This window comes from Anser cygnoides, chromosome 5 (genome assembly GCF_040182565.1).
Source record: "Anser cygnoides isolate HZ-2024a breed goose chromosome 5, Taihu_goose_T2T_genome, whole genome shotgun sequence".
NCBI lineage: Eukaryota > Metazoa > Chordata > Aves > Anseriformes > Anatidae > Anser > Anser cygnoides.
In genome coordinates, this window is record NC_089877.1 from 19,544,586 (window position 1) to 19,554,038 (window position 9,453).

Consider the following 9,453-nt stretch of genomic DNA (forward strand, 5'->3'; position numbering starts at 1 on the left):
ATCATCCCAGGAAACAGAAGTGAAAAGGCCTTCTAGGCCTTCTAGGCCTCTAGCTTGAGTATTAGATGTCAACTCTTTAGTATCAAAACAGAAAGAGTTTAATGGAGTCTACTCATTTCTGTTCTGTAGTGTCAAAGAGATAAGAAATTTCAGTCTAGTCTTAGATCTTCCATGGCTCTTCTTTCATCAAAGAGAAAATTGAGGGAGAAGAAGCCCAGACTGGTAATCAGGGAACCTTGAGAGTTTATTGCACCTGGGGGATTAAAGGCCTCCCATGGGGACAAAAGCCTCATAATCCATGTATATATTATACAGAAAGTACTTGTGCACTGCTTTGGGTCAGGTGCATTTGCAAAGTTTGGTTAAACTTCAGATTTTAGGGAAACCCCACGAGTTTTTATAAAGTTAACGTCAGTAATGGATTTATGTCAGTACATTTCATACATTTTCCTATTGAATTTGCAAGAAAGTAAAGGAAAGCTTCCTTGTGACCTGCAGGTCATAGAAAAGTGCTGATATTATACATATTATGAAAAATGTTGTAGGTTCCTTTTATCTTCTGAATGTAAGGGCTCATTCTGTGTAAGATCATATATTTAGTAGGTTGATGCATTGTGCTCGTCTTTTCATAAAGCCCCTATTTCTCTAAACTCTTAGTTTTCACTCCACTTTGCTAACTTTTCTTATGATTATTTTGATCAGATAGATTATAGAAGTGACAGTTCTGTAAATACCCGAGGTTCTTGAATAAGAAGAAAAGAAGAGATAAGTGGCTTCTCAAATTAAGATATTCCTTCTAGATTGCTCAGAAAATTATCCCCATCAGTTTTTTTTGTCTTCTTTTAAATTCTCCAAGAGAAGTTTAGAAAAGCACTGAATGTGATCTAAGAGCTGACTTCTTTTCTATAGAGAGGAAATCAATAAAATTAAACTTTTCATTAGCTGTAATGACCTCAAACATTTATAAAAGTAATTAAATGGTTTAAGTCCCATAAAATCTCTGCATATAAGACTGCTAGATTTTCTCTTACTAGGCAATGGACATTAAAAAAGTGGAAGATACGAAGGACCATTACTCTTGCAATTCTTATATCTTATTTATTAGATGGCATGACTTCTTTGACCTTTAAGCCTCAGTAGATGTCAGGCTTTAATAGGTGATACAGTTCAATATCATTTTTTAAAGGTCGGTCTCTTTGCCAAACCCTCTATGACCTCTTCTTTAGAGGCTCCTTGCTGAAATTTTTCAAGTAGTTAGAACAGAAGAAATACTGCTTTGTAGGGGAAGGTAAACCACTTCTGGAATTTATCACACAAACTTGTGAGTTTGGACATCAGAAGAAAGTCTATTAGTCCAGATTTTTGAATACATTATTTTGTATATATGAGGGTGTTGTTATTTCACACCTGTAGGCAGCCAAGCACCACACTGCTGTTCCTTCAGTCCCCCTCCTCAAAAGAACAGAGGGAGAAAAGGCAATGAAAAAAGGCCTGTGGGTTGAGATCAGGACAGGGACATCACTCAGCAATTACTGGCACAGGCAAAACAGACTCAGCATAAGAGAGATTAATGTAGTATATTTCTTATTGATAACAGACATGAGCAGAGAGAACTAAAAGCAAACTAAAAACACCTTCCCCCCAGCAACCCTCTTCTAGCTCCTCTCCCCACGTGGCACGGGGGAAGGGTAAATCAGGGTTGCAATCAGTCCACATGCTTCATTTGTGCCACGGCTTCACCCTCACTCTCTTCCCCTGCTCCAGCATGGGGGTCCCTCCCACAGGATGACATCCTTCCAGAACTGATCCTGCATGGGTGCTTCCCACATGCTGCAGGTCTTCAAGAACTGCTCCAATATAGGACCATGCCATGGAGTGCAGTCCTTCAGGAACAGACTTTACAGCAGATTTTCAGAGATACACAATTTCAAAAACTAGAACTGTCTTTGTGAAAGTACTTATATAGTTTAAATGTAACTACAACAATATACAGTGGAAAATGCATTATTTAACTATCAAGGTATTCTAAAGTTATCAACGTATTCTCATAGATTTGTATTAAACGAAGTCAAGAATTAATAGCAAGTAATTGTTACATTTTGTAATGATTTTGATTCAATATTTTGTGTTTGCAGTAGTTGGGTGGAAGGAAGCCTTTTTACTTAGGCCGCCTTTTCTCAACTCCTCTCTCTTTACTGAGTGAGGAGAATTACTCACAATTAATTCTACATATAAGAAATAAGTAAATGGCCTATAAAGGAAATTCTGCTAAGCGTAGTTTGGAAAACAAGGGAGTCACTTGTCATGCTTAAGATTCTGTAAGACAAACCAATTCTATTAAAAAAAAAATCTATCTGCTTGGCTATCAGCAATCCTAAGGCGAAACTATAGGATCAGATTTGGGAAATGTCTTAAATATTTGAAGCTGGATGTAGAAAGACTTCAGAATTTTAAGAATCTTAGCATGAAGCTGACATTAAAAGATTTATTTTTATAAAGCAGCAATCACTGAAATTTCAGGTTTTGTTTCCCATCTTTCTGGGCCTGAAGTCCTCTGTTCACAGAAGACCTTATGTCTAATGTAAATGGAAATTGGATAGAATGTGAATCAGTAGTCCCTGCTTGTCATAGCCTGTTGTAATAATCATTGGAAATTTACACCAAGCGTTTTATGAAGAATTAGCCAGACAGCTTACACACCTGTGGACAATGAAGGTGAGCAGCCAGAGAAGACTGCAACTTCATAGAGAATGGCATTGGTATTCCACAGAAAGGAGGCACTGCACTTACTAATGTTATGCACATTAACTTATCGCCCACTAATGTAATCTGTAATCGGTGCAGTGTCCTGGAACGTAGGGAACAGAGTCCAGTGTTCAAAATGCAGTGATGATCACAGAATCATAGAATGGTTTGGGTTGAAAGCAAACTTTAAATATCTTTTAGCCCAACCCTACTACCATGGTCAAGAACATCTTTAACTAGATTAGGCTGCCAAAGCCCCATCCAGCCTGGTCTGAAATACTTAGGGATGGGGCATCCACAGCTTCTCTGGGCTAATACCTATTCTAAACCTACCCTCTTTTAGTTTAAAGCTATTACACCTTCTCCTATAGCTACACTCCCTGACAAAGAGTCCTTTTCCTGCTTTTCTGTAGGCCCCTTTATGTACTGGAAGGCCTAGAGATCTCCCTGGAACCATCTCTTCTCCAGGCTGAACAACCCCAGCTCCCTCAGCCTGTCTTCATAGGAGAGGTGCTCCAGCCCTTTGATCCTCTCTGTGGCCTCCTCTGGACTCATTCTAATACTTCCATGTCCTTGTGCTGTGGGCCCCAGAGCTAAATGCAGGGCTCCAGGCGGGGTCTCACAAGAGCAGAGAGGGAGAATCCTCTCCCTTGACCTGCTGGCCATGCTGCTTTTGGTGCAGCCCAGGACACAGTTGGCTTTCTGGGCTGCAAGCACACGTTGCTGGCTCATGTTGAGCTTCTCATCAAGCAACACCATCAGGTCCTTCTCAGGGCTGATCTCAATCCATTTCCCACCCAGCCTGTGTTCATGCTAGGGATTGCCCCAGTCCTCCTGCAGGACCTTGCACTCGGCCTAGTTGAACCTCATGAGGTTTGCACAGGCCTACCTTTCAGGCCTATCCAGGTCCCTCTGGATGGCATGCCCTTCCCTCCGGCGTGTCAATTGCACCACAGAGCTTGGTTACATCTGCAACTTGCTGAGGGTGCACTCAATTTCACTGTCCATGTCATTGACAAAGATGTTAAACAGCACCAGTCCCAATACTAACCCCTGAGGAACACCACTTGCTGATCTCCACCTGGACATTGAGCCCTTGACCACAACTCTTTTGAGTGTGACCATCCAGCCAATTCCATACCTATGGAGTGGTTCATCCATCAAACCCATCTCTCTAATTTTAAAGGCAAGGATATTGTGAGTGACAGTGTAAAATGCTTTGCACAAGTCCAGATAGATGATGTCAGTTGCTCTTCCCCTATCCAGCAATGCTGTAACGCCATGGTAGAAGGCCACCAGATTTGTCAGGCACTGTCTGCTCTTAGTGAAGCCATGTTGGCTGTCACCAATCACCTCCTTATTTTCCATGTGCCTTAGCATAGTTTCCAGGAGGATCTGCTCCATGATCATGCCAGGCACAGAGGTGAGACTGACTGGCCTGTAGTTCCCTGGGTCTTCCTTCTTTCCCTTTTCAAAAAAGGGGGTTATGTTTCCCAAAACTCTTCCACTCAGTGGGAACTTCACCAGACTGCCACAACATCTCAAATGTGATGGATAGTGGCTTTGCAGCTACATCTGCCAGTTCCCATGGAGTTATCTCATCAGGTCCCATGGACTTGTGCACCTTTAGATTCCTTAGTTGGTCTCAAACCTGTTCTTCTCCTACAGTGGGTGGTTCTTCATTCTCCCAGTTCCTGCCTTTGCATTCTGGGGCTTGGTGTACGTGGCCGGAGTGCTTGCTGGTGAAGACTGAGGCAAAAAAGTCATTGAGTACCTCAGCCTTCATATCCTAGGAAACCAGGTCTCCTCTTTCCTTCTGGAGAGGGCCCACAATTTCTTGGTGCCCTTGATATTCCTGGCCAAATTTAATTCTAACAGGGTTTTAGCCTTCCTAACCTAATCCCTGGCTGCTCAGACAATGTCTCTGTATCCCTCCCAAGCTATCTGTCCTTGCTTCTACTCTCTGTAGGCCTCCATTTTCTGTTTGAGTTTGGCCAGTAGCTCTTGTTCATCCATGCAGGCATCCTGGTGTTTTTGCCTGACTTCCTCTTTGTTGGGATGTATTGCTCCTGAGCTTGGAGGAGATAATCCTTGAATATCAACCAGCTTTCTTGGGCCCCTCTTCCCTCCAGGGCTTTGTCCCGTGGTACTATGCCAAGCAGATCCCTGAAGAGGCCAAAGTCTGCTGTCCCTAAGCCCAGGGTAGTGAGCTTACTGTGCTTCCTGCTCAGTGCTCTCAGGATCCTAAACTTCAACATTTCATGGTCACTGCAGCCGAGGCTGCCCTTGAGCTGGCACATTCACCAGCAGCTCTTTGTCAGTGAGACGAAGTCCAGTACAGTACCTCTCCTTGTTGGCTCCTCTATCTATTGGAGAAGGAAGTTATCATCAAGGCAGTCCAGGAACCTCCTGGATTGCCTATGCCCTGCTCTGTTGTCCCTCCAACAGATATTGGGATGGTTGAGGACCAGGGATTGTGAATGTGAGGATGCTTCTATCTGTCTATTCTATGAGGGCCTCATCTGCTTGGTCCTCTTGATCAGGTGGCCTGTAGCACACTCCCACTATGATGTCTCCCGTCTCTACCCTCCCTAAAGAGCCTATATCCTTCCATTCCAATACTCCAATCACGGGGACCATCCCACCATTTCTCCGTAACATCAGTGAGGTCATAGCTCTGCAGGCTTACATACATCTCTAACTCCTCTTGTTTATTCCCCATGCTATGTGTGTTAGCATAGAGACATATGAGTTTGGGCCCCTGATGAAGCTGACTTACTGGCTGGAGTGGCTGAAATATGTTACCATGTTTCTGCTTTCTCTCTTCATTCTGTGTTTCCTAGGAGTTACTTGGGGTTTTTGTTTTTTACATGGAGGAAATAAATTTTTGTTGTACATGTCAAATAGAGAAAAACACTAATTACCTGGTTGAACAATCAGCTGAATCGTAAAGTTTACAAATACTGTTCTATGGGCATGTTTTATCAACTTTCATCTCGTTGCTAACAGTGTAAGAATGGCATCAGAAGGTTTTGGGATTCATGTTTTTGCAGAGTTTGAGCCAGCAGTCTCATTTTCAATTTACCTTGCTTAGGCATGTAACAGGCAAAAACGATCAATTTAGTACTTTCCCAGTCACTCCTATTGTATCATTTCTTTTGCATGTTGCAAATCAGAGTAAAATGATTGCCATCCTAGTTTATGATAATGTATTCATTTGGAAATAGAAGGAAAATAAAAATGATTCCTAACTCTTTTGGAACTACTATTTCAAGATCTTTATAGGTTCAAGAAAAGATCACTGCACATATCTTGATGCCAGTATTCAGAACCACAATATTTCATTTTTTTTCAGGAAGTGATTTTCATACTGTCTATCTTCAGGTTTGTAAGTACCTAAATTAGGAATCAGCTGGGTCTCAAAGAAGTGATTCTGAATACTTAAGTTAGTCTCTCTCCTTCTGACAATGTGAGCAGCTAAAATCCTGTCCTAGGAGCCTTAGATAAATAAAGGTAGATAATGTTAGTGCTTCTACATAAATAAATAAACAAACAAACAAACAAACTTGCCTAATAATTACCTAGAAGCTTTAAAAAAATTATTTAAATGTTTCATAAAAGTATGTGTTTGTTCTTCAGAATGTCAGCCTCAAATGCCTGGTTTCATAAAGCAGTCTCCATAGCAAGATTGTACTTTTTTTCCTTTTATATAAAATATAAAAATATATTCATTCTTCACCTGAATTGTAATACTTCAAGTCTACAAATGTTGAGGTAAAACAAAAGGGTACTTTTTTTCAGGTTAGTTCAATGGTTAGGTACTTCCCTGTGTGTTATCCTCTCTCCTTCCCTCCTTCCTTCCTTCCTTCCTTCCTTCCTTCCTTCCTTCCTTCCTTCCTTCCTTCCTTCCTTCCTTCCTTCCTTCCCTCCTTCCTTCCTTCCTTCCTTCCTTCCTTCCTTCCTTCCTTCCTTCCTTCCTTCCTTCCTTCCTTCCTTCCTTCCTTCCTTCCTTCCTTCCTTCCTTCGCAGCAGTTCAATTATTACTGAAAATTTACAGGCTACTTTTTCCCTAAATAATCAAATAAAGCAAATTAAATAAACCAGAAAAATGCAGAAATATGTCTGGCAGACAGCTAGCCTACTAGTTTTCTTGTGTAATTGAATAATATTTATCAAATAAGCTTTGCATATACTGGAAAAAAAACAAGTAAAATTATAGACTATTAAAATACTTACGCCTGTTTTTCATTAGATCTCTACTGGCTTGAAAAGGTAAATGGTGTGCATTAGCACTTCAAGAAGAAAACAAGCAATTTTATAAATGTTTCTGTAATAAAACACTCTTCTCAAGGTGTATTTTCATAAAAATGGGAATAATTATGTTTATTCTGTTTCCAGTTTATTTTTCTTTATATGTCCAGAATAATTGGATATATTGGAGAAAAATATATATTGGAGAAATATATATTGGAGAATATATATTGGGGAAAAATATATATTGTCTAGAATAATTATGTTTATTCTGTTTCCAGTTTATTTTTCTTTATATGTCCAGAATTTCATTAATACATCTTTGCGAAGAGAATTGATATAACTACAGAATCTGGCATCACCCACACGTGATTCAACAAATAAATATTATGGGTGGTCAGAAGGACTACCTCTGCTATTGGGTAAAGATTTCCATAGATCCATAAAAATAGACTATTAGTTAGCTATTTATTGCTTAAATTACTTTTTTTTTTTAATTCCTCCTTACTATGTAAAACAGTGTCTTATTAGCATTTTTTCTTCTTTTCACACCACTCTTTTCCATAGACCTTTCTATGTTTGTACTACCAAGTGGTCAAAAATGTATCTTGTAACATGCCAAAGCCAGTCACTTTTATGAAAAATTAGTATAACATTCTTGTTTATACGGAGAGGACTTTTGGGCTTCATCAGCTTTCAGTTGTCTGACCTGACTTGTTTACAGCTTTAAAAGATGGGTTCTTTCTGTGACTTATACAGAGGTTATTTCAGGCATTTTTAAAATGTCTATTGAACACAGGCAACTCTTTAACATTATATCACTCTAAGTAAAATCCAAAGGCTATTGCTCAATAAGTTTCAATATTCTTATAAAAATATCTTAATATCTTGACTGGTATGGCATATAATCTGCACCAATTTTCTGGAGAACTTTGTCAATTTAGTGTGTATAAATGTAGCTTCCTTTCAAAAATTCTCCTGGTAATTGATATTCTGCTCCAGTGTAATATCCTATTGCTCTTAGAGGTCCCTTTAAGTAGGACTAGTAGAGCTATCAACTGCTGTAGGAAGTACAACCTAATGTTTGATAAGTAGGCAATTATTTACACTCACAAATTCAAGAAAAACATGAAGTTGAACTACAGCTAAAGGTGCAAAAAGACAATGGGTTATGAAATGTGACATCTGAAAAGGATAGTTTCAAATTTAGCTTATAATCTTTCAAGTTTTGTGCATTATAATCAAACCAGTATATAAAGCCTCACTGGCAAACAGCTTCCAGTAAGAACTTGCTGAAATTCTTGGTATTTTGAGAGCTAAACTGGGAGCATAAGCAGTTGGAAAACTTCGTTGTAGGGGAGCATTCACCAGCCAATGTAGGGGAAACAATGCAAATCCTTCTGCTGCATTATTTAGCAGCAGACACCTTCTGAATTTATCACAGAAACATCTTTGAACATGCTGCAAGTTAAAGTACGATATGTGCTTTTCATTTTTCATTATTTCAGATAAACTGAGATGCCTTATTTTTAAATGAGGTCACTCCAGGTTTGTTCCATATTCTATTTTCCCATGTTCCACTCAGAAAAATAGACTCCTCAATAAAATGAACAGAATAGAAGAAAGATAAATGCCCCGTCTGTTAAAGGACATTTATGTATTTCATTTGATTCTATGAATGACCACTTTTTCCTTCTTTTATTTATTTACCATATAAGTAAAATAAGACTGCAACAATAAATATATTTTCAAAATAAGTCTGAAGAATGTTAGTGTTGACTAAATCTTCTGGTATAGACTTCAACCTGAAGAAAACAAGCTTGTTAAAAATATTAATAAAAAAATTATAACCATGAAGGTGAAAAAACTCAGTTTGTGCTGTCCTAAGACTGCATTGAATTGCATCTCTGAAATAAATATCACAGACGTGCTTTCAAATTTTAGACCGTGACTGTTAAAAATGTGATGTTTTCTATGGCCACATTTTCATTTGTAACTCAAGTACGAAAACATCAGCTAATGAAAAAAATGCTGGAAGATTCATTGTTGACTGCATAAACAGCAGGGACTTGCCACATATTAGACAGTTTCTTTAATTGCAAAGGTCCTATAGATCCCGTGTGCGTAATGCTAGTAATTACAGCAGTTTTAGAACAGTAAGAAAAAAATCTTATCCTTTGAAGTGGCAGTTCTGCTTTTTTTCTGACCTGAAGCTCAGATGTTAGAAATAGCTAGATCATTTTCTTTTCCATGATTTCTCTCATAACAGAAATCTTGATCTTGGTTTCAGAAATTGTTACCGCATCTTTAAAGAGCATCACATTTATCTGTCAGTTATCACTGTACGGTCTACTGTTAGAAAATGGCATTCACAGTTTGTATAAATGAAATTTACTCATTTTATGTATATTTATGGTTAGCTTGCTTATTTTATTTGCTTTTTATTCCTGCATTAAC